We start from the raw sequence: 23,820 nt of genomic DNA, 5'->3' as shown, positions 1-23,820 counted from the left end.
CATCTTTCTTATGTTCCACAGGATCTTCATAAATACTTCTCCAAGATGTATCCATTCTTCTTTTTTTGGTGGTCTTTCAATTCCTTTTACCTTGTTTCCCAATTGTTTATAAAACTTTTTTGGGTCATCAATAAATTGCTTATTTTGTACTTTTCCTTTATATTTATCTATGTATCTTCCAAGTGTTTCTGCCTGTGCTGATATTTTTAATTTATTATTTGCAATAGTGCATGATAAATCCTGATCTGTTCTAATACTGTATATTGCTTTTATCATGTCTATCTTTCTGAGTAGTTTTGTTGGTCTGTTCCCTCTTCTATACTCTTCTAACAGTGGCATTCAATTTCTCCCCATCCTTTCCCTTACTACCCTGTGTTCTTGTGGTAGGACTTTATCTGTTGTTAATTTGCATAGTAATGTACCCTGTTTACTTCTGTTATATAGCATGAATTTCTATGGATAGTCTTAATTACTATGTTCATTTGTTTTATCAAACTTCTAACTTTTTGGGTTTTATTGACCTTCTGCAGTCTTTCTTTCATTGATCTTATGTCTATCCATCCCTGTTAAATCAAGCAACTCTTCTCTTGGATCATTTTCTTCTAAACTGAGAGCACATTCTTTGTTCGCCATTTCCTGCGGGCATTCTATAGAAAATTCCAGAGCTTCCTCCTGTGCCACGTTCTGTTCAGTTTCACCTTTTGTCATCCATTGCTCTTTCATATGGGAACTCACTGGCCTATCACTCAACGACATTGAATGTGACAGAGTTGTCACAGTTTCCTGTTCTTTCCCTTGCTGTATAGCGCCAACTGAACCTTTGTACTGGTTTCCTGTGGGAGGCTCAAAGTATCTTCATATGTCAACTGATTAGATGTTTCCTGCTCCACTGGTTTCTCCTTAATTTGGGTGTGCATTGCTCTATCCTGTTGTATTTTTATCTGAGTTAAATTTTCTACACTAAATCCTTCGCTTTGCAGGTATTACATAACCTCAGTTTCTATTTCTTTAACTTCTCCATTACTAATCCTCTTTTCCACTTTTCCTCTTTGTTTTCTTATTTTTTGTATTGTAAAATTTTCCATATCCAGATTTCTTTGCCTATATTTCTCTTCAAATATCTTTGGTGCTGCTCTTTTTGCATTGATTAGTTTTGCTTTTTCCTTTGCATAAACATTGCACAATATTAAATCTCTTTTTCTTTCCCATGTCCATATTTCTTTTTCAGATATCTCTTGCTCAACTTGTTTCTCCTTACTTTGGGGACTAGTTGTTCTATCATGATGTGATGTGACCTGTGTTAGACTTTCTACACTGAATCCTTCACTTCGTATATATTCCATAACTTCAGCTTCTATTTTTTAACTTCTACTGGACTAATTTTCTGTTCTACATTCCTCTTTGTGACCCTACTTGTTTTTATTGTGAAATTATCCATATCTGGATGCCGTTGCCTATATTTCTCTTTGAATATCTTTGGGGCTGCCTTTTTTGTGTTGATTAATTTGGCTTTCTCCTCTGCATAAATACTGCACCATATCAGATCTCTCTTTCTTTTCCATGTCCATATTTTTTTTTACCCTTCAAATGTCTCTAAATTTTGTTCTTTAAATTTTTGCACTTCCTCAGTTGCTTTTTTTTTTACAAATGGCACAAGGTTTCCTGGTCTATATAGTGTTTCTCATGGATCTGCTGTATTAATGAACACAAATTTTTATTTGAAGCTTCTGTCAGTTTTTCTTGTGGAAGTATTTTTCTTTCCTCTAATTTCTCTCTTAATCTTTTCGTGTATCTATTGTCTGAAAATTCTGGGCTTTTTGCATATTAGTAACAATACAGAATTGCTTTCTTATCCTCAGCAGTCCATACTATTGTCTGTATGCCTCTTTTTGGCCTATCAGTTTTTGTGATTTTTGTGGACTGCTACTTCCTTCTACAATGGGGGGACATCCTCCCCCTGGGCCTGGCCTAGCCCCATTGTAGTAATATTTCCATGTCATGAGGATTCTACACAGTCATTTTTTCCAGTCCTGGTACCAGTGCGCCTGCCAGGATTGGGCACTTTTCTATCCTGGGACTTGTGCAGCCAGCTATCTTCTTTATTTTTAACCTGCTTCTGTCCATGGTATATGTTTTATAAAATATAGTCTATATATTAGTGTCATCTTGGTCAAATTCTGTGAAAAACAGGAAGTCCACCTCATGAAGGTACTCACCAAGACTTAAGGAGTAATTCAGTTCCAGCAATAATTCTTTCCTTTTGCTGATTTTATCATCTCCCTGTTTGGACTCTATTATCTCTCCATTGTCTATGCAGCTGTTCAGATGCTACTAAAAGTCAGAGGAAAATGTGACAGCCCTCTCAGCTGGGTCCATTTGCAAGGGATTGTTAGGAATTATGCATATGTCTCCTACAAGGTAAAGTAGGTTTGCCTTCTAGAAGTCCCTAAACATGGTCTCATTTGGTGGTGTGGTATTACACTATGCCTATCAGAGAAGATGACTGAATTCAGGCCAGCTTTAACCACAGATGAGGAGAGGCAGGGTGAGGTGCAGGTGGGGGCTTGGTAGGTAAGGACCAGGCCAAGGCTATTACAGGCTCTGTTGGGTAGTTTTACAATTTGCACCAGTGCATTGGCATTAATGAAGTCTAGGAAACACTGAGCATATCCATTTTTAGAGAAGTAAATGTGCCAATCAATGCTTGGGAAACTGAAGTACCCTACGAAGAAGGCATTTCATTTCATCTTTAATTCCTCAATGGTGTTGAAGTAATTTCTGTGATCTTTAGGCAACACTGGTAGGGATCTGTAGCTATCAATAAAGTAATTCTTTGTCAAGGGAGATTTGGATCTTCAGGAGTACCATGTTAGTGTTGTGGTAATTTGATGTGAAGTAATGGTCATAAGTGGCCTGGGAGTTTGATAGGCTGGTAGGGAGGATAGGCATGCAGGATGGGAAAATCCCATGAAAGCAGGCCAGTTTAAGGAACAGTTTGCCAGGTTGGGAAGATTGGATGGGTCAAGGAAGACTGAGTAACCCAAGGGGTCAGACACATCATCACAGACCACATCTCTCGACTCACCCTGCCAACATAGAGATGTCAGCTTGTAGACACAAGGGGGATGGTTTAGGGGAAAAAAAAATTATCAGCATATATAATGGTGCTGGCTGCCAGCTCCTTTTCATACCTCCCCCTTGGCCACTAGTGATAGCCTCATCTGAGGGGGTGAGGAATAATGCCAGTAAAATGAGGTGATTTCCCCATTCCCTTCTCTCTCCTCTGACTGGACATTTTAGAGGGAGGCAGGGGAGCCATGGGGGGGCAGCTGAGAATGAACCCATAAAAATATAATTAATTACAGTAAATGAAGCAGAGCAATGGTATAGGAGTCTTGGGTCGTTACTGAACAGATAATAAGTTGCCAAGTGTTCTTTAAGAGCATCAGTTATTCTCCATGTCAACGACTCTTACAATACTTGTCAGACTTTGAAAGTTGACAGCATCACAGCTGATGTGCAGAGTCCACCTGTGCTGCTCAGGAAGCCGACATTTGCATCCCTAGTGCAGAAAAAGTAAACCCTAGTGGCAGAAACTTTGATCAAATGACTGACACCTCAGGCCTGCTGTATTAAGTTAAAATGGCACCTTTGTTTTCTATAAGTGAAAAAAACCCCACTATAATAGCTCTGCTCGTGTTCCCTCCACTCTGGAACTCTTAAGTATGACAATAAGTATGTTTTATTTATGGATGTTGCTCTGACCTGGAACAGTATGTTGCTAAAGTTCATTAACTGTCCTATTGGTGGCAGTTGTTCCATCTGCACCACTTGGTAAATAACTTGCTGCCCTTGGTGTGGCTGACCCGTGGCCTGCCAAGTAAAAGTTTATTAATTTAGCATTCTTTCCTCAGCTATAGCCATGCAGAGAGAGATGAGGTACATAACATTTCATTTATTCTATAATGCACCTACTGCATCTGTGAAGCACCTAGTCCTGACTGTCCCAAGTGCATCCCCTAGGGCAGGCACACACTTGGGACTGCAGCTCTAGTGACATCATCAAACTGCTTGTGTTGCTGCAGGCTGAGGATGTGATGGAAAAGGGTGAACTTCAGAAATTACATTTTAGGGGCCACTCTATTTTGTGACAATCTGTTATTTTCTGTTTCAAATCATTATTTTGTCCAGCAGATACCAACATGTAGGAGGTATGGTTGATGGCCTCTATTTTGAGAGGTTTGAAATTTCAGGGAGACATTATGGCCATGATATGTCAACTTTTCCTGTATAATATCCAAGCTGAATCTTCTGGTTAGGAACAGCATCAGGAAATCAGCAGCACTTGAAATGGTGCAAACATGACCTGACTTTCAGCCAGAGTATTTTGATCTTACAGACAATTACATTTTCAAAAGTATGTACCAAGGATAAAGGCAATTACCCCTAACAGGACCTAGCTGTCTCTCTACTACCACTATATAAAGTTTTTGAAGGAAAACAAATATATGAGTAAACAGAATTTGATGAGATGTATTGCTTCTTACTATAACAAACTGCAGTATCTTGATAACCATGTACCTTTCTCTGTTTCCCATGAAAAGCACTTCTGAAAGAACAGCATACATTATCCTGATAGGAAGAGGTGCACAAATTGGATGAAATTTAGCATTAATCATAGAGAGACCTCAAAAAAACTAAGACAGAAACATGAGAGAGAAAGCTGCAATTAGGAGGCATGTATACCTGGACTCCTAAACTGGCCAAAGGATCATGGGAAGACAAGGAAATGAAGACTTGGACTTCAGAGCACCGAGAAACCATGAGGTGTGATTTCTTACAAAAGTCTGAAGCATAGTCTTTATATGCAGAAATCATTTTATTTATTATTTTTCATTTGACATTTGTTTATCCGGAAAGTCCAACTGGGTCATATGTCTTATAAATTTTTCACTTACCTGGTGAGGCGGGGGGGGGGGCGGATAAGCCCCACTGGGGCTCTTGCTTCTGGCTCCAATCATCTGGGCATCTGGGTGTTGTGACCCACTCCAGGAATAGTGTCAGGTGGGGAGTTTGACTGGGGCAGTATACCTGTCCAAGACTAATGCAGATGTCCTAAGGTGAGCGCAGGGATGACAGAAAGTTCCCATGGAGCAGAAGGGCAAAAGCTCGCTTGATCTTGATTTTCAGTATGAATACAAACTGAAAAGTGGGCCTTGCAATCCTTCTGGCTTTTTGGGTTTTAAGCAGGAGGTGTCAGCAAAGTTACCACAGGGGTAACTGGCTTGTTGCATCCAAGCGTTCATAGCAACATCGCTTTTTTATCCTTCAATGTCGTCTCTTCCTTTCATTGTGAAGCTGAATTCACCCACTAATAGGGAATGTGAGCTAGGTTTAGGCCATCATGACTCATGAGACTGGGTAATTTTACCCTACTGATGATGTGTTGTTGCGACAGTAATCCTGCTCAGTAAGAGAAGAACCGCAAGTTCAGATATTTGGTGTATGTGCTTGGCTGAGGAGCCAGTGGTGCAAAGCTACCATCTGTGATGTAACTGAATACCTCTTAGTCAGAATCCCACCTAAACATAATGATACTGCAGCGCCATAGATCTCCATTTGGCCAGGGATAACTGGCCACAAGGTTGGCGGGGAGTGCCGCTCATCACTGGGTTGGAGCATGGATGGAAGGGAGCCACCTCTCTTCAGCTGTGCACTGTACAATCTTGGGGAAGTGGGTGATAAATCATTCTTAGGCAACCAGTCAGGGTTTTGTATGTAGCTAAGCAGCAAAAAGCTGCGATCTATTGAAAGTCAGCCCTCCGGGACAAGCTTTTGAGAAGGGAGAGGGATAGGCTCTGCAACCTCGTGAAAGGGGGGACCTGCCCATGGTCACCCCACTCCTCACCCTTCCAAAAGTGTGAAAGCAAATTCACCCCAGGGGTGACACATATGTCCTGCATGGACAGGGTAGTCGCTGCTAATCAAAGAATCGCTCTGCTAACAATGACCATCTAACTATGGTCAATTAGGGTACACAGGTTTTTTACATGGCTAGGCTTGTAAAGGCCCTACAGCCATTAGCCTAGTAACCTCCTATGAGCCTATGCACCAATTTTCAGCAGAGGTCCTGGGACAAAAGCTCCAATAAAAGAAAACATTTATATAAGACAATGCATTAATACATTAACATTTCACTTTATAATACAATTTTCATGAGACAAAATTAATTATATTGGAATTTCAGTTTACATTATACAGAATTTAGAAAGGTAACAGGCATTAATTTTAAGAAATAGTCTTAGTGAATACACATTTTATAAAAGTACACATTTTATAAAAGCACAATGTGATTTATATATTATTTATTAAATAACGTGTTCCATAATTTGGCCACTGAGTGTAAGTAGAGGCTTTGTACTGCTGTTTTATTAGGTTTATGGACTTAGATTAACTCTTTGTCTTCTGACCTGACATATCTTGTGGGTATATAGCTTTTGAGAACAGAACTGAAGACTGGGCAGGCAGTAGGTGTATGCATGATTTTGTGTGCGGTTATAAGTTGTAAATAATTAAGAGGGTGTGAAAGCTCAAGTCAATTGAATGACTGAAGAACAGCACAGTGATGGGATTTATAGAGTGTTTTCTTTGAAAACTTAGAAATTTTATTATAACATGATTCTAGTTTTGATTTTAGTGAGACATTGAGATTTGTGAGAATAGCAGCTGCATAGATAATAAATTTGCGTTTAGACAACGTTTTGGTTTACTTTTGGTTCACTGTTGGTACAAGGAGTTTGTGGTCCGTTTTTTAGCTGCATATAAAAGTGCAGGTAACAACTAGGTGGTAGCTAAGGTCATTTAGTTTTAGTATGTTGTTCTGCATAATTAAATCAAATTTAAGTTGGTCATGTATTGTTACACCAAGCATTATGGTGTGGAAAACTACTTCAACTGTGGTATTATTCTGGGAAAGAATTGTAATTTTTTTTTGAGTAAGTTTTTAATGAAAAACAGGAGTTTTGTTTTCTTAGGGTTGAGTGAAAGTTGAGAATTGCTGAGCCAAGATTCAATAGAGGCGAAAGATTCTTGTGTTAAGTGTTGAAGCTGTTAAAAGCTATTTGCAGAACAGATTATTGTAGAGTCATCTGCATACAGAATTAGGGAACCTTGGCAGAAGAAGTATGAAGATTGTTGATGAAAATTTTAAAAAGTAAGAAACCAAGAATAGAACACATGTGGTATTGGGTAAGAAAGGTGAGAAAGAGCCTTGTCATTTTACAGCTTGCTGTCTGGTGGATAAGTAGCTAGTAAACCACTGAAGAGATAAGGAGAAGAGGCCTAAGTTAGAAAACTGATTTAGAAGTTTTGAGTGAGAAACTACATCAGGTGCCTTAGATAAGTGTAGAAATAGTGCCGAGACAAGTTTGCCAGATTCTCTTGTGTTGTTTGAAGGCTCCATGAAGGAAAGCAATGCAGTTGTTGCACTATGGGCTGGCCGAAAGCCATGTTGAGTTGGTGTTAGATATTGGTTTGTAGGTGGTATGAGAAGACTTGCTTATGGAAACATTTTTCTGATATTTTAAAAAGGTGGGGGTGGAAATTTGGTGATAGATGCTTCAATGGAATTTCCTTCTTTGTGGAGTACTGGTACATATGATTCTGTGATGGATCTGTTAAATAGTTTACTAATTGTATATGCTATGCCTTCTGCAGCAAGCTTAAGATATTCTGAGGGATGGCTGTCTGCTGAGGTAGAGCAAATTTTCAGTTTTTCTAGAAGTTTTTTTTTTATAGGGATGGTTGGTACTGGTTGCAGTGTAAAAGTTGGGCAATTTGTGGAGGTGAGTTGGTATGGCTTAGGTGCATGATAGACTGGATTAGTAGTACTATGTGAGGTCACTATAGTTGTTTTATTAGTTGTGGATATTGGTAGAAAGGAAGAGGATGACTAACTTGAAATTAAGCAGCACAGTAAAAGGGTCAAGACTTGAGAATCGTTTTTTATACATATTACAAGTTAACACAGTGTGATAGAGGCATCTTTGTCAATGTACACATGACAGTGTGTGTGTGTGTGTGTGTGTGTGTGTGTGTGTGTGTGTGTGTGTGTGTGTGTGTGTGTGTGTGTGTGTGTGTGTGTGTGTGTGTGTGTGTGTGTGTGTGTGGGTGTGTGTGTGTGTGAGAGAGACAGAGAGAGAGACTGGAGTATAATCAGATGATAACAAAAATTAAATAACATTGGCTATAGTTTAAAAGGCCATGCTGCTCCTCCACTAATTCTGTCAAAAGATGTCAATCTGAGAGAAAACAAAACTGTGATGAGCTCATTTACATTAAAAATGTACTACCAACATTAACGCAATATGAAAACATGCTGTTTTTACCTACAAAGTGTGTGTGCAAAACAGAGACAGGCAGATGCAATAAACAGCCAGCTCTGTTTGTTGGACAAGGAGTTAAAAAAGCACTACCAACATTAAATTAACCTGAAAAATATTTTTACTTACAAAGAGAATGTGCAAAAAAAGAGCCTGGCAGATGCAACAGACAGCTAGCTCTGAGCAAGGAGTTTTACCCCCATCTTAAAAATGAATAAGAAACACTGCAGACCTCTAAAATCGCATTAGTTACCAAGCTATATAAAATGTTATACTAATCCAGTTATGCTACAATCCTGTATCCAGTGTGAAAATCCATGAAGATGCATGAATTACATGCACCAAGTATCAGAAGCCATACAGAGGAAATGAAAATGAGAAGTGGCCGATGGCAGGAAAATTCCCCTATTACTTTCAAGTTGTTCTTTGGGGATTCCCAACAGTGAGGTGGTATTTCCAAAAACTGCCAACTGATTAGTTTACCATCGTATTATGTGCAGCAAAAATAAGACTGTTACTGCTATATTATACCTGCGTTATCTAAATCTGATAAAGGCTGATATGGAATAGACTGCTGCTTTTCTGCTATGAACTGTTATAATAATGTGAGAAAACTAGAAATGGTATCTTAAGTTGATGGCTTTAATGACTAGTACATCACTGAGATGTCAGTAATTGCACATAATTTAAAGGAAACCTTCACAAAGCATACACTATCTACATTTTTGGTATGGGGGCAAGCATACATTCCCTATCACAAAAATGTTTTCACTAGAGAGATATACTTGTACACATTAATACACATATATTCTGATCAATACTTTCTAATACGAACAACTCTCACTTCACCACACCCCATGGAAACCAGGTGTAATGCAAAATTTCAGAATGCAATATAGAAATACCTTTGAAACATGTCATTGGAAATTTATGTATAAAACAGCATAAGTCTTTTCCCCTTAGAGACTGACTTTTGAAACCACAAAGAAATTTCAGCACATCTTAGTCCTAGTCTTGATAGCCTTACACTACCTTTCACAGCACATGAGGTTTACTGTTCGTGCCTTAGCAATATACCTAGAGAAAGAAAAGGTCATCCTGTCTGGTGAAATTTTTGTGACTTGTAATTTTGTTGTGATATTTTAGGATTGACGTATTCTGGACATGAACTTCAAGAAGCATCCTGAGCAGAAGTTACATATCCACCAATAATGAAAATGGGATATACAGGACAGGACTAGGACAGAAAATGGGATAGACTGGACTAGGCAGTCAAGAGGAGAAGGTAAACACTTGCACCATACCACACTCATCACATAGTCCCTCAAAACCTAAACCACCAAAACACACACATAGAAACACGAAACACACACCTACATTCGCGGAAGCTCTCAATAAAAATCTGCTCAAGCAACAGAGACCTCCAAAGCAGAAACACAAGCAACCTCCACCCCACCCAACACAACCCAAATGACACATAGCCCACAAACTCAGTGTGCCACTCAACCACAGCCCATAAGGAAAAACAAAATTCCCAACACTCTAGTCATAGGTGACTCTATAGTCAGGCACACTGATGTTCCACTCACTAGGCTAAACAAGGAGAAAGTTACTGTCAGCTTCCTGTCGGGTGCCAGGATCCGCCACATAATGCATGCACTCAGGTCACTCGACAACAAGTACAAATATGACTCTGTCATTGTCCATGTTGGTGTGAATGATTCAAGACGTACCTCCCTGGACTACATGAAAACATGGAAGAGCTGTCCAATCTTGTAGCCCAGGCAGGTATGACCCTTGCCCTGAGTAGCATCCTGCCATCACCCAGAATGATACCACAGTACAAGGACAAAATGATTGACTTTAACAATTGGCTAAGCCTCTGGTGTCATTCTAAGGGGATCCGGTATCTGTCTGCTTGGGATGACATGATTGACAGACCATGATGCTTTGCCAGAGATGCCCTGCACCCATCACCTTTGGGATTCCAGATACTGGCTAAGGCTCTTGCAACCCCTATAGTGACTTTTTTTAGGCAAGGTTCAAATGACAAATTCACTACTTTAACAGGTACAAACAAGCAAAATCTGAGGGTAATGCTACTCAATGCTAGAAGTCTAAACCTCAAAATGCATTCACTCGAGGCACTCCTTAAAATGGAGAACATCGACATCTGTGCAGTGACAGAGACCTGGTTCAAGACTCCAGAGAACACCACTGCATTACCAGGCTATAAGTCATACCACACCTTTTGGCCACATAACCTGGGCTGAAACACTAAAGTCAGAGGCGTGTCCATATTCATTAAGGATATCCACACCTCCAGGCTAGTTGCTCAGCATGATGCATCCGAGATTATCCAAGTGCAACTAACTCTGGGCAAGACCGCTATCCAAATTGTAACTTGCTATAGATCCCCCACCTTGCCCCAGGATTCCCACTCCTCATTTCTTGAAACACTGGAAAATATTAGGGTACAACCCAACACCCTAATAATGGGTGATTTCAACTACCCCACCATTAACTGGGAAAACTACTCATGTACCAATTCTTTTGCTCAACGTTTTCTGGAATTCATAAATTCCAATGCCTTGGATCAACTTATCCACACTCCCACCAGAGGCAGCAATATCCTAGACCTGGTTATTACCAACATGGGTGACTGGTGTTCCACACTAGAGGTCAATTCCTCGTTGGTCAGATCCGACCACAAGCTAATCAGCCTAGACATCCACATCCCGCCCCCACCCCACCCCCATTAGAAAAACCACCGTAAAAAATTTCTCCACAGCCAACTTCACGCTTAAGACAAAAGTGGCAAACTTCACGACACTCATGCAGACGGACAACAGAGGTACGACTGCTGAATCCTACACAAATGCACTTTATATGCACTTACATGAGTGCATGAATCATGCTATCCCTAACAGAACCAATATGCTATCCTCCAAAAAAAGGAAGCCAATCTGGTGGTCCCCTGCCATAAACAAATTCTTCAACAGAAGAAAGAAACTGTTGCAAAAAAGAGTAAAATCCCATGATTGGAGGAACTCCTGGTCAGCCTCAGTAAGAAGCTGAGATCTCTCATAAAATCCTCCAAAGCTAGTTACGAAAACAAAATCACCACTCATTCTAAAGACAACAAGAAAGCATTCTATATCTATGTCAAGAATCTCAATGGCAACACTCAGATCTGCTCTGAGTTACAGCACAATGGCACTAAATATACAGAACCAACTGATATTGCCAACATCCTGGCAGATAGGTTCAGTGCTAACTTTACCCCTCTCTCACCCCCTAAAGGGCCCATCTCTATACCAGAAGAATGCAAAGTTCCTGCAATCATGGCTGCACAGGTAAAAAACACACTCTCCAAAGCCAAGAACACAGCATCCATGGGACCTGACAACATCCCAGGCTGCATTCTACATGAACTGCAGAATGAACTGGCACTCCACCTAAGCACCATGTTCAATCAGAGCCTCACCTCAGGCTTTGTGCCCACTGAATAGCGCACAGCAATGGTTATCCCACTCCACAAAGGGGGAGCCACCATGGACCCCAGGAACTACTGCCCCATTAGCCTAACCAGCCTGGTCTGCAAGGCCATGGAACGTATCATCATGGATCTTATACACAAAGACATTGGTAATCTCCAGACTCTGGACCCCACCCAGTTCGGATTTGTAAAAGGCAGATCATGTCTCCTAAACCTGATAGACTTCTTTGAAGCAGTCACCAAAGCCGTAGATGAGGGTAAGGTGGTTCACACAGCCTATCTAGATCTTGCCAAGGTTTTTGACACCATCCCCCACTCTGGAATTATAGATAAACTCACTAACCTAGGCATAAATCCCTATGTCACAAGATGGGTTGCCAGCTGGCTCACTGACAGAACCCACACTATGGAAGTAGCAGACTCCAAATCCGACTTCAGACCAGTGACAAGTGTAGTACCACAGGGTTCAGTCCTGGGTCCTCTCCTGTTTGGTATCTACTTTTCTGAAGTACAGGCTAACACAGAAGGTCTTTGGCTAATGAAGTTTGCAGATGACTGCAAACTAGGAGGCATAATCGAAACTCCTAACAATGTGGACATTCTACAAAAGGGCATCACTGATACAGATGCCTGGTGTCAAAGCCATGGCCTCAAGCTCAATGCCAAAAAGTGCATTGTCATCCCCTTTGGTAAAAACTCTGTACCCATAAGCTACCACATAGGTGGTAGTCTACTTAACACCGAAAGTGTGATAAGAGACCTTGGGACACAGCTGGACAGTAGTCTCTCCTTTGATAATCACATCACCAGAGTAGTCAGGAAATCCTTCTACGTGGCACACCTCATCACAAAAAGTTTTTCATCCAGGAAAAAAGAGGTCATTGTTCCCCTCTACTCGTCACTCATTAGACCCATTATAGAGTACAACGCCCCTTTTGGTATGTACCTCACAAGACATCTACAACAACTGGCAAGGCCACAGAAATACCTCACAAAGAGGATTACTGGCCTCAAACAGATGTCCTATGGAGACCTGTCTATATCAAACAAAGCTCCTCATTAGCACTCTTCAAGAAAAATCTTGATGATTGGACGGGAAATAGGAAATTCACCCCGGGGATCACCTCCATGGCTCTGCTCGACAGGAGCACAGGAAAATAATTTTCTTGGGTGGCAAATCCAGGATACCTTTTTGGCTAGGCTTATATAGGCCCTAGGGCCAATAGCCTAGTACCTACCTATGAACCTATATAAATGTAACTTGGCAGTCTGGTAAATTATCCTATGTAGGGCTAGTGATGGGCTCATCACTGCAGTTTACAATTGCCAGTAATGGGCTGTTTTTTTTTTTTTGTTTGTTTGTTTTTTTGTTTTATGAGCATTTCAGGTACTTACTGGTTTTACTTCTTAACTGAGAGCATGATATATTTCTGATTTTATGCGGTTTATGCTTGCCCAAGAAAGAAAATAGGAAGAAGTCCTTTAACTTTTATGAAATTAAGATAAAGACATCTGCAGCAAGGATGCTGTGAAACAGTAATAATGAAGTAACTTTTACAAAGTCAAAACACTTGTCTTCATTACATCCTTAAATATCACAGTCATTAGTTTTAGCCCCTTGCACCCACAGTCCCTTACAGATGAATGTGCCCATTCTGATACAGTCCACATACTATGACTCTAAAGAAGTCACACAAAATGTCCACAGATAATATCCAGAATGATACTTGATTCACAAAATATTCAATAACCAGCCCACACACAATGTCAGATATATGACTGCTTGATGTGATCAAATGACAGCAACAGTGGGGTCAATACGTTTCCTCTACAGACTGTATCTGCCTCCATGAAAACTAGCAATGTTTCAGTTGTATCCACCTAAATTCATGTTTATGATTATGATCAAGTAAGGAATGAATAAAATAAAAGGCAGATTACGGTATTTCATATCATTTTTAGCAGACACATACAGTCCAACCACCTCCCTACACACACACACACACACACTGACAGTGCCTCTGCCTAACCAAATAAATGACTGTTTAACTGAGATTAAACAACAGCAGGGGTCAGTCATTTTTATCTACAGATTGACTGCATTGCCACCACAAATAGCCATGTTAGCGAGACTGCAGTTAAGTGCTGCTAAGTTGTGTATCCATATGTATCTCTGTGCAAGTGTGTGTGGGTGTATGTATGTATGTGGTGTGTGCATGTGTTAGCAGGAGCCTGTGCAACTGTGTTCCACAGGCTGATAGGGAGAAAACTAACAGTTAGATCTCACAGCTCACTGCTCGATTCAGGGACATGGTAATGAGACACTGCTCATTGTAGCTTTATCATGAGTCTGAATCACACATTATCACTGTTGCATTTGGGTAGTATGGAGCTGTCAAATTAGCACTGGCTAGGATTATCTTTCTGAACCCCAGGAAGTGTTTTTCAGTTTGTTGCCATCAGACACATACACAAACATGACAGCAGAAGTCAGTCATTTTCAACTGCAGATTGACTTCACCCCAACAGAAATAGAACATTTTCACTGTACACATTTGTGGGTGTCCCAGATGAAATGAATACTTCGGCTCTGTGTTGTAGACACACACACACACACGCACACATACAATTGGCCCTGATAAGTCTGCTTCTTGTTCACTTGTTTTCATACGTGTCTTGCCCTCACCCCAAAATACACAAGTTCTGTGAGTACCATAAATGTGACTGCAATGAAAAGCAACCAGTCATCACCCGCCACATGTCATTTGTAATATACCAAAATCTCAATTCATGAGAGTGAAGCGCATTTGTTCTGGTAGTGACAAACATAATTATTATAAAGCTGATATGGTCAGGAGGTTCAAGGAACGTGGATATAGACCTGGGGTAATCACTATGGCTTGCAGGGAGGTTAGTGGTATGGCCAGACAGGAATTGTTACAATATCAACATAAATCCACAAATGAGTCAGCCCCTATCAGAATGATCACTACATATGGACGCAACACCAGTATTTTTTGTGAGGTGGTACAGGAAAATTGGAACATCTTGTTGGCCGATGAGAAAATCAGGACTTTGATTGATGATCGGTGCTGATTTGGCTTTAGGGGAGGTAGGACTCTGGCATCCCACTTTAATCATTATAAGGTGGGTACCCAGGTAGCTGTTCCATTTCAACAATCTACACTTTCAAGGGATACACTGCAGGGATGTTTCAGGTGTGGACATTGTGTTCATTGCAATACACTCAACCAAGCAAAAACTTTCAGCAGTCGTAATACCGGTCAAGTATATGATATAAAATTCTTTGCCAGCTGTTCATCGGATTGGGTTATATACCTTGCCACTTGTACATGCTTGGCTTTTTATATTGGTCAAACATCCAGGCCCATTAAATTTAGGATTAGTAAATATATGAGTGACATCTAACTTAAAAAGCAGACAAATGCATTATATAAGCATGTTCTCAAACATCCCTCTGCAACTTTTACTTTTATGGTCATTGACATTATTAAGGTAGACAGAACAAACAAGAGTTGCTGGCACAACATTTTGAACAATAACGAAAAAAGATGGATAATTAAGTGGGGAGGTTTAATTCCTCCAGGATTAAATGAATTGTTGTGAACAGCCAATAATTTTTCTGTTTCTATATGGGTGTGTGTATATAAGGAGTGTCTTGCTATTTCTATGGTTACACTGAGGAAGGCTTGACATTAATGCCGAAACCGGTCTGTTTGTGATAACTTTTTATTAAAAGTTATATACTTTTTTTACACCTTGGTGCTGGCTATTTTGTTTTTGCATTACTGTCACTTTAAGCCGTGCACTGATGAGCTTGCAGGGGAACATTCTGGATTGCAATGAAAAGTCAAACACATTATAGCCTCAGTAACATATTTAAACTGTTTGCTCCCACACATGCAGTGTACTCCCAAAAGCCATATCAATGATAATTTTACAGTGATCAGAACTGCCTGCTTTCAAACATAGATTACACATACATTGTTCAGAAGAGTATGGATTCCAGAGATGTTTTATTGTGAAAAAAGTGCATAATATCATAGCCAGTGATGTATTTAAAACATGTTTCTGCTAGAGACACATTATCCTCTGACAAGCAACATCAATGATTACTTTAACAGTGATCGGTGAAAGGTGATTGATTACTTGTATCCACCACCCTCCCTCTCTTAAAATACTGGTTTTCTGTCTTCTGTACCAAAGATTGTCCATTTTTTAACAATTAAGAAAAAAATATACACAATTCCAGTAATGTAATGTCTGTAACCCTCATATTAGACCTACTGAAATCATTTCATATTCAGGCAGCTGCAAAAAGTTAGTTATGCAATAACCGGCTTTCTAGTTTTGTGCTTCGTTAAGATGCATGTTCTAAAGTACTTGCCATCCTTGTTTTGTTGTGAAATGTAGCAATCTGTATTACAAAGTATCCAAGATGCTATTCCAAGAAAAAAACAGTATTTTTAAAAAAATTAAATTTACTATTAATGATGTTTCACAAATGCACCACACCATTTAGCAGGTGGTGGCATTTTCTCTGGATCAGTAACTTTGAACTCCATGCAGTTAAAATATTTTTATCAGTATTCCTGCTAGATGTAACTAGTACAGTATCACACTCATTGGTAAGATCAGACCATAAACAAATTTCCCTGGACATCCATATCCCGTCCCCACCCCCAGTCAAGGAAATCACTGTAAAGAATTTCTCAAAAGCCAGCTTTGCACTTCTCAAGACTGAGGTGGAATCCTTCAAAGCCCCTGGGCAAGAGGATAATACAGCCCAATCCGCAGAATCCTTTACAAATGCATTCTATGAGCACCTGCAGGAATGCATGGATCGTGCTATCCCAAATAAAACCAAGACTCACTCCTCCAAAAACAGGAGACCGGTCTGGTGGACCCCGGCCATAAATAAGCTATACAACAGAAGGAGAAAGCTACTACATGACAGAGCAAAATCCCAAAAAGGGAAGGCATCTCTGATCAGTATTAGCAAGAAACTTCGATCCCTCATAAAATCATCAAAGGCCAGTTTCGAAAGAAAAATTGCCCTAGACATTAAAGATAATCACAAGGCCTTTTATAGTTATGTCAGGAATATGGGCGGAAACTCCCAGATATGCTCTGAATTGTTGCATAACGGTACAAAATATACCGACCCTACAGACATAGCCAACATCCTGGCAGACAGATTCAGCGCAAACTTCTCCCCCCTTCCCCCCCAAAGGATCAAATGCCTATCCCAACTGAATGTAACCTCCCTGACATCACAGATGCACAGGTGAAAGCTGCCCTCTCCAAAGCAAAAAACACAGCATCTATGGGACCGGACGGTGTCCCAGGCTGTGTCTTACATGAGCTCCAAGAAGAACTGAACCCTCACATTAAGTCACTGTTCAATCTTAGCCTTACTACAGGATATGTACCTAACGAATGGCGTACAGCTACAGTGGTCCCACTCCACAAAGGTGGTGCCACAACGGACCCCAGAAACTATCGCCCTATAAGCCTGACTAGTCTGGTCTGTAAAGCTATGGAGCGTATTATCATGGAACTCATAAACAAAGACATTGGGAGCCTCCAGACACTGGACCCTACCCAATTTGGCTTTGTTAAGGGCAGATCTTGCCTCTTAAACCTAGCTGATTTCTTTGAAACAGTTACCAAAGCCATAGATGAGGGCAAGGTAGTCCACACAGCCTACCTGGACCTCGCAAAAGCCTTCGACACAATACCCCACTTGGGCATCATAAATAAGCTTACCAGCTTAAATATCAACCCCTATATCACAAGATGGGTTGCAAACTGGCTCAGAGATAGAACCCACATGGTCAGAATTGCAGGTGCCATGTCCAAATCCAAACCAGTTACAAGTGGCATCCCACAGGGCTCAGTTCTGGGACCTCTCTTGTTCGGTATATACTTCTCTGAGGTTCAGGCTAACACGTGGGGATTATAGCTGACAAAATTTGCAGATGACTGCAAACTGGGGGCCATAATTGAATCTCCAGCTGACACAAGCATCCTCCAAAAGGGTCTCACAGAGACGGATGTTTGGTGCCAGAGCCACGGCCTCAAGCTAAATGCTAACAAGTGCATAGTCATCCCCTTTGGGAAAAACAAGGTGCCCACAAATTACCACATAGGTGGTAATCCATTAAGTACGGAAGAAGTAATTAAAGATTTGGGGACCAACGTAGATAGTAATCTCTCCTTTGATAACCACGTTGTCAAAGTGGTTAGAAAGACCTTCTATATAGCCCACCTTATCACAAAAGGGTTCACATCTAGATCAAGAGAGGTCATTGTGCCCCTCTACTCATCACTCATCAGGCCCATAATTGAATACAATGCCCCTTTTGGGATATACCTTACCCGACACCTGCAGCAACTGGAGAGACCCCAAAAGTACCTCACCAAGAGGATCATGGGCTAGAAACTGGCTTCAGGCCAGTTATTTTACATTAAGAAGGTTCGTGGTCTGCACTCTTGTGGGAGAAGAGGCTGGACTCTGCCCTTCTGAGCTGGGAATTTCTGGTTAGAGGTTTATAGTGCCTGAATATTTGAACTGTATCTTACTGAAATTGGTACACCTTGTTTGCTCTAGCATAGACTAGATCCAGGCCTGATGAATCTTGCTTTGTTTATATGCTTGTTGTTTGTTTGCTTGTTATTTCCCTGGAAGCTAATTCCACCTAATACGCAACTTCTCAGCGCTTCTGTGGATCACTAGTGATATCTGCATTGCTTACTGTACTTATTTCCTTGTTTCACTTGAAAGAAAGTTACTGTTTGTCGTTTTTGCATTTAGTTACTTGTAACACATTGCACTCAAGTTACCTGGCACTTGCTCACTAAAGCAATTATATAAGTCAGCACTAAAAATTAAAAGCACTACACCCTCACTCCCCACTGGCCCTTGTTTTCAATTAAGGATTTCCCAATATTATTCTAGCATGTCCAAAGGTCAGTTGTCAATCTCCTCTCCGGTCCAGCTGGTGAATCTGGGAATCTTGAGGCAATGTTATAACTGCCTCATGTACACAGACAACCCTCTCCTCCTCCCACATAACACAAATACTTGCGAGAGATGCAGCTATTTAGCCAAACTGGAGGCTGAGCTCTCTCAACTCAGGACTGGCAAGACCAGACAGGAGGAGAAGGCAACTACCCACACCACAAAACCAGCCTCACATAATGCTACCACTCCACTGAATCAAACACATAAACACACAAAGACATACTCGAAGGCTCTGAGTAAAAATTTACCTAAACAGCAGAGGCCTCCAAAGCAGACACCCAAACAACTGCTACCTCAAGACACCCCACAAGCAACACATAAACCACAAAAGCAGTGTGCAAAGCAGTCACAGCCCTTAAGGCCAAATACAACACCAAACATACTTGTCATAGGTGACTCCATAGTCAGACATACTGACGTTCCACTCACCAGGCTGAACAAGGAGAGGGTCACAGTAAGCTGCCTATCGGGCGCTAGAATCCGCCACATCACACAAGCACTCGGGTCACTCCACGGCAAGTACAAATATGACACAGTCATTGTCCATGCTGGTGTGAACGACCTGAGACGTACCTCCCTGGACTACATGAAAAGAGACATAGAGGAGCTCTCTGATTATGTAGCCCAGGCAGGTATGACCCTAACCCTGAGCAGTATCCTTCCTTCACCAAGAATGATGCCACAAAATAGAGACAAGATGATCAGCTTTAACAATTGGCTTAATGTCTGGTGTCATTCAAAGGGGATCCAGTGTCTGTCTGCCTGGGATGACATGCTTGACAAGCCACGCTGCTTCGCAAGGGACGGCTTGCACCTGTCACCCTGGGATTCCAGATATTGGCTAAGGCTCTTGCCACCCCCATAGTGCCTTTTTTAGGCAAGGCTCAAATTCTAAACCTACCACCCTAGAAAACAAAAATGGGAAGAAACTGAGGGTAATGCTGCTCAATGCCAGAAGTCTAAATCTCAAAATGCACACTCGAGGCCCTTCTCAGTATGGAGAACATCGATGTCTGTGCTGTAACTGAAACCTGGTTCAAGGCTCCTGAGAGCACCCTGGCACTATTAGGTTTTACCTCATATCATGCGTTCCAGCCCCAAAACCCGGACCACACCACAAAAGGAGGGGGTGTATCCATATTCATAAAGGATACCCACACCTCCAGGTTGGTGGCAAAGCAAGCTTCGGAAACCATCCAGGTGCAACTAACCATAGGCAAAACTGCTCTACAAATTGTAGCATGCTACAGGCCACCCTCTCAAACTCAGGAACCCCACACAGCCTTCCTGAAGACACTGGAGGGTATAAATGTATCTCCAAACACCATCATATTGGGTGACTTCAACTACCCGAATATAGACTGGGAACATTACTCAAGCCCTAACTTTCTAGCCCAATGGTTCCTGGAGTTCATAAATTCAAATGCCATGGAACAGCTAGTCACTGTTCCCATGAGAGGAGAAAATATACTAGATCTCATTGTCACAAACATGGGGACAAAATGCTCCACACCGAAGTATATCCCTCATTGGTGAGATCTGATCATAAACTAATCTCACTGGAAATCCACATCCCGCCCCCACCCCAAACAAAAGACCATAGTGAAGAACTTCTCTAAAGCAAACTTCACACTACTCAAGACTGGTGTGGTATCCTTCAAGGCCCCTGAGCCAGTGGAAACCACAACCCAAGCTGCAGAAGCCCTTACAAATGCCTTCTATGAACACCTCCAGGACTGCATGGATCAGGCAATCCCAAATAAAACCAAGACTCTTTCCACAAAGGGCAAACGTCCAGTCTGGTGGACCCCAGCCATTAACAAACTTTACAATAAGAGGAGAAAGCTATTACATGATAGAACAAATTCCATAAAAGGGAAGTCACCCCTGATCATTATTAGTAAAAAATACGAGCACTCATAAAATCAACTAAGGCCAATTTTGAGAGAAAAATTGCCATGGATTCAAAGGACAATCATAAGGCCTTTTTCAGCTATGTTAGGAACCTGGGTGGAAACTCCCAGATATGCTCAGAATTAGTCCAAAATGATACAAAAATCACTGAACCCACAGACATTGCCAACATACTGGCAGACAGGTTCAGTGCAAACTTCACCCCTCTCCCCTAAAGGAGAGATAACTATCCCAGCCGAGTGTAGCCTCCCGGACATCTCAAATGCGCAGGTGAAAGCTGCTCTCTCTAAAGCTAAAACACAGCATCAATGGGACCAGATGGTGTCCCCAGCTGTGTGCTACACGAGCTAAATGAGGAATTAAACCCGCACATAAGGCAGCTGTTTAATCTCAGCCTTACCACAGGATACGTGCCCAAGGAGTGGCGTACGGCAACTGTGGTCCCACTCCACAAAGGCGGCCTCTACAGACCCTGGTAATTACCGCCCCATAAGCTTAACAAGTCTAGTCTGCAAAGCTATGGAGAGGATCATAATGGAGCTCATAAACAAAGATATAGGGGACTTGCAGACATTGGACCCGACCCAGTTTGGCTTTGTCAAGGGAAGATCATGCCTTTTGAACTTGGTTGACTTCTTGAAACAGTCACCAAGGCCATTGATGAGGGAAAGGCAGTCCATACAGCCTACCTTGACCTTGCAAAGGCTTTCGACACAATACCCCACTCGGGTATTGTAGAAAAACTTACCAGCTTAAATGTAAACCCATATGTCACAAGATGGGTTGCAAACTGGCTTAAGGACAGAACCCACAGGGTTAGAGTTGCAGGCGCTATGTCAGACTTCAAGCCGGTCACAAGTGGTGTCCCACAGGGCTCTGTCCTTGGCCCACTATTGTTTGGCATCTACTTCTCAGAAGTACAGGCCAACATGGGAGGACTTTGGCTGACAAAGTTTGCAGACGACTGCAAACTGGGCGCCATAGTGGAAAGTGCATCGGACACGGATATCCTTCAGAAGGGACTCACGGAAACAGATAGCTGGTGCCAGAGCCATGGCCTGAAGTTAAATGCCAAAAAATGTATAGTCATACCCTTCGGGAAAAACAAGGTAACCCCAAGCTACCATATAGGTGGCAATCCACTAAGCACAGAAGAGGTTATCAGGGACCTGGGGACCCAGGTTGACAGTGGCCTTTCTTTTGACACTCACGTTGCTAAAGTGGTTAGAAAGACCTTCTACATTGCCCACCTGATCATGAAGGGATTCACATCCAGATCTAGTGAGGTCATTGTTCCCCTGTACTCTTCACTTATCAGACCAATGATCGAGTACAATGCCCCATTCGGGATGTATCTCACCCGACATCTGCAGCAATTGAAGAGACCCCAAAAGTTCCTCACCAAAAGGATAAAGGGACTCCAAAATCTGTCATATGCTGCCAGATTGAAGAAACTCCAGCTCTATTCAGTCACATACCGTCTGCTCAGAGGTGACATGTGCCTGACATACAAGGCCATGTCCAACCCGGAATTAATGGACATGCTCCACCTCAAAAAATCCAAATCCACCAAAACCACTAGAGCAAGTGACTTAAACCTTAGCACGAATATAAATAGGACATGCTGGAGGGATAGATTTATCACTCAGAGACTCCCTATGCTGTGGAATAGAATCCCGGTCCATGTGAGGCAGAGCACCTCGCTGACTCTGTTCAAGAGAAATCTAGACCTGTGGATGGGAGATCGTAGGTTTACCCCGGGAATCATCTCTGTGTCACTGCTGGACAGAGGCACAACAAACTAATGGGCACAGTATTTTTTCATATAAGGGGTGGCGTAAGCCACAAAAATTTGGGCTAGGCTTATAAATGCCTTAGGGCAGATAGCCTAGTATAAACCTATGAACCTATGAACCTATGAACAGATGTCCTATGCAGCTCAACTAAAGAAACTCCAGCTCTACTCATTTGCTTACCGCCTACTCAGAGGCGATCTATGCCTGACGTACAAAGCCATGTCAAACCCAGAATTAATGGACATGCTCCACCTCAAAAAATCCAAGTCCCTTAGAGCTACACGCTTCAGGGACCTAAACCTCAGCACAAAAATAAATAGGACATGCTGGAGGGACAGATTCATTTCCCAGAGGCTCCGCTCACTCTGGAATAGAATTCCAATTCATGTTAGACATAGCCCCTCATTGACCCTCTTCAAGTTAAATCTGGAAGCGTGGATGGGAAATCGCAAATTCACCCCTGGGATCTCTTCTGTGTCCCTGCTACACAGAGGCACAGTAAACTAATCTTAAAAGGGTACCTTCTGTGCCCTACTTTACAGAGGCACAGTAGGCTAATCTAATAGGGAGGTGGAAGCCAAATACACTCTGGCTAGGCTTATAAATGCCCTAGGGCAGATAACCTAGTATCTACCTATGAACCTATGAACAATAGCATTGCCTCATTACTCAGCAGTCCTTAAATAGCATCGCCTCATTACTCAGCAGTCCTTATTTACCTGATGGTAATATTTTTCCATATTAATTTTTAGTTAACATTTCCAGTCATGTAGATAAATAGAGCCCAGACTATGTCCCAAACAACTTGAGTTTTATTAGCAGCTTGGGTATTTAATGGAGATGGCAAGGGAGGGTGGACATGCCTGTGCTGGAGAGGAGGGCTAGGCAGAACCAGATGCATACACAGCCACAATCCTACAAAAGAAGGACAGGGTCATGGTGCACATAATGGGGCAGGTTTTCACCTCAACAAGCCACCACCTGCCATCAGTCTTGATTAGTAAGTGTACAGGAGCATACATACACTCACAGAAGGAAGGCATCATGCATCCCAATGGTGATGTGAGTAGCTTACCCCCTACCGAAGGGGTGGGGTTATGTCATATAGAACACTCCCATTACTAGGGTGCTAGTGAGAGCAAAAGCAAACCTCATGGCTGCCTGTATGTTGACATCATTGGA

Source organism: Protopterus annectens, chromosome 12.part0 (assembly GCF_019279795.1).
Source record: "Protopterus annectens isolate FY-2018-M chromosome 12.part0, PAN1.0, whole genome shotgun sequence".
Lineage (NCBI taxonomy): Eukaryota > Metazoa > Chordata > Ceratodontiformes > Protopteridae > Protopterus > Protopterus annectens.
The sequence above is the reverse complement of the archived record's forward strand: the minus strand, read 5'-3'. Positions refer to the sequence as shown.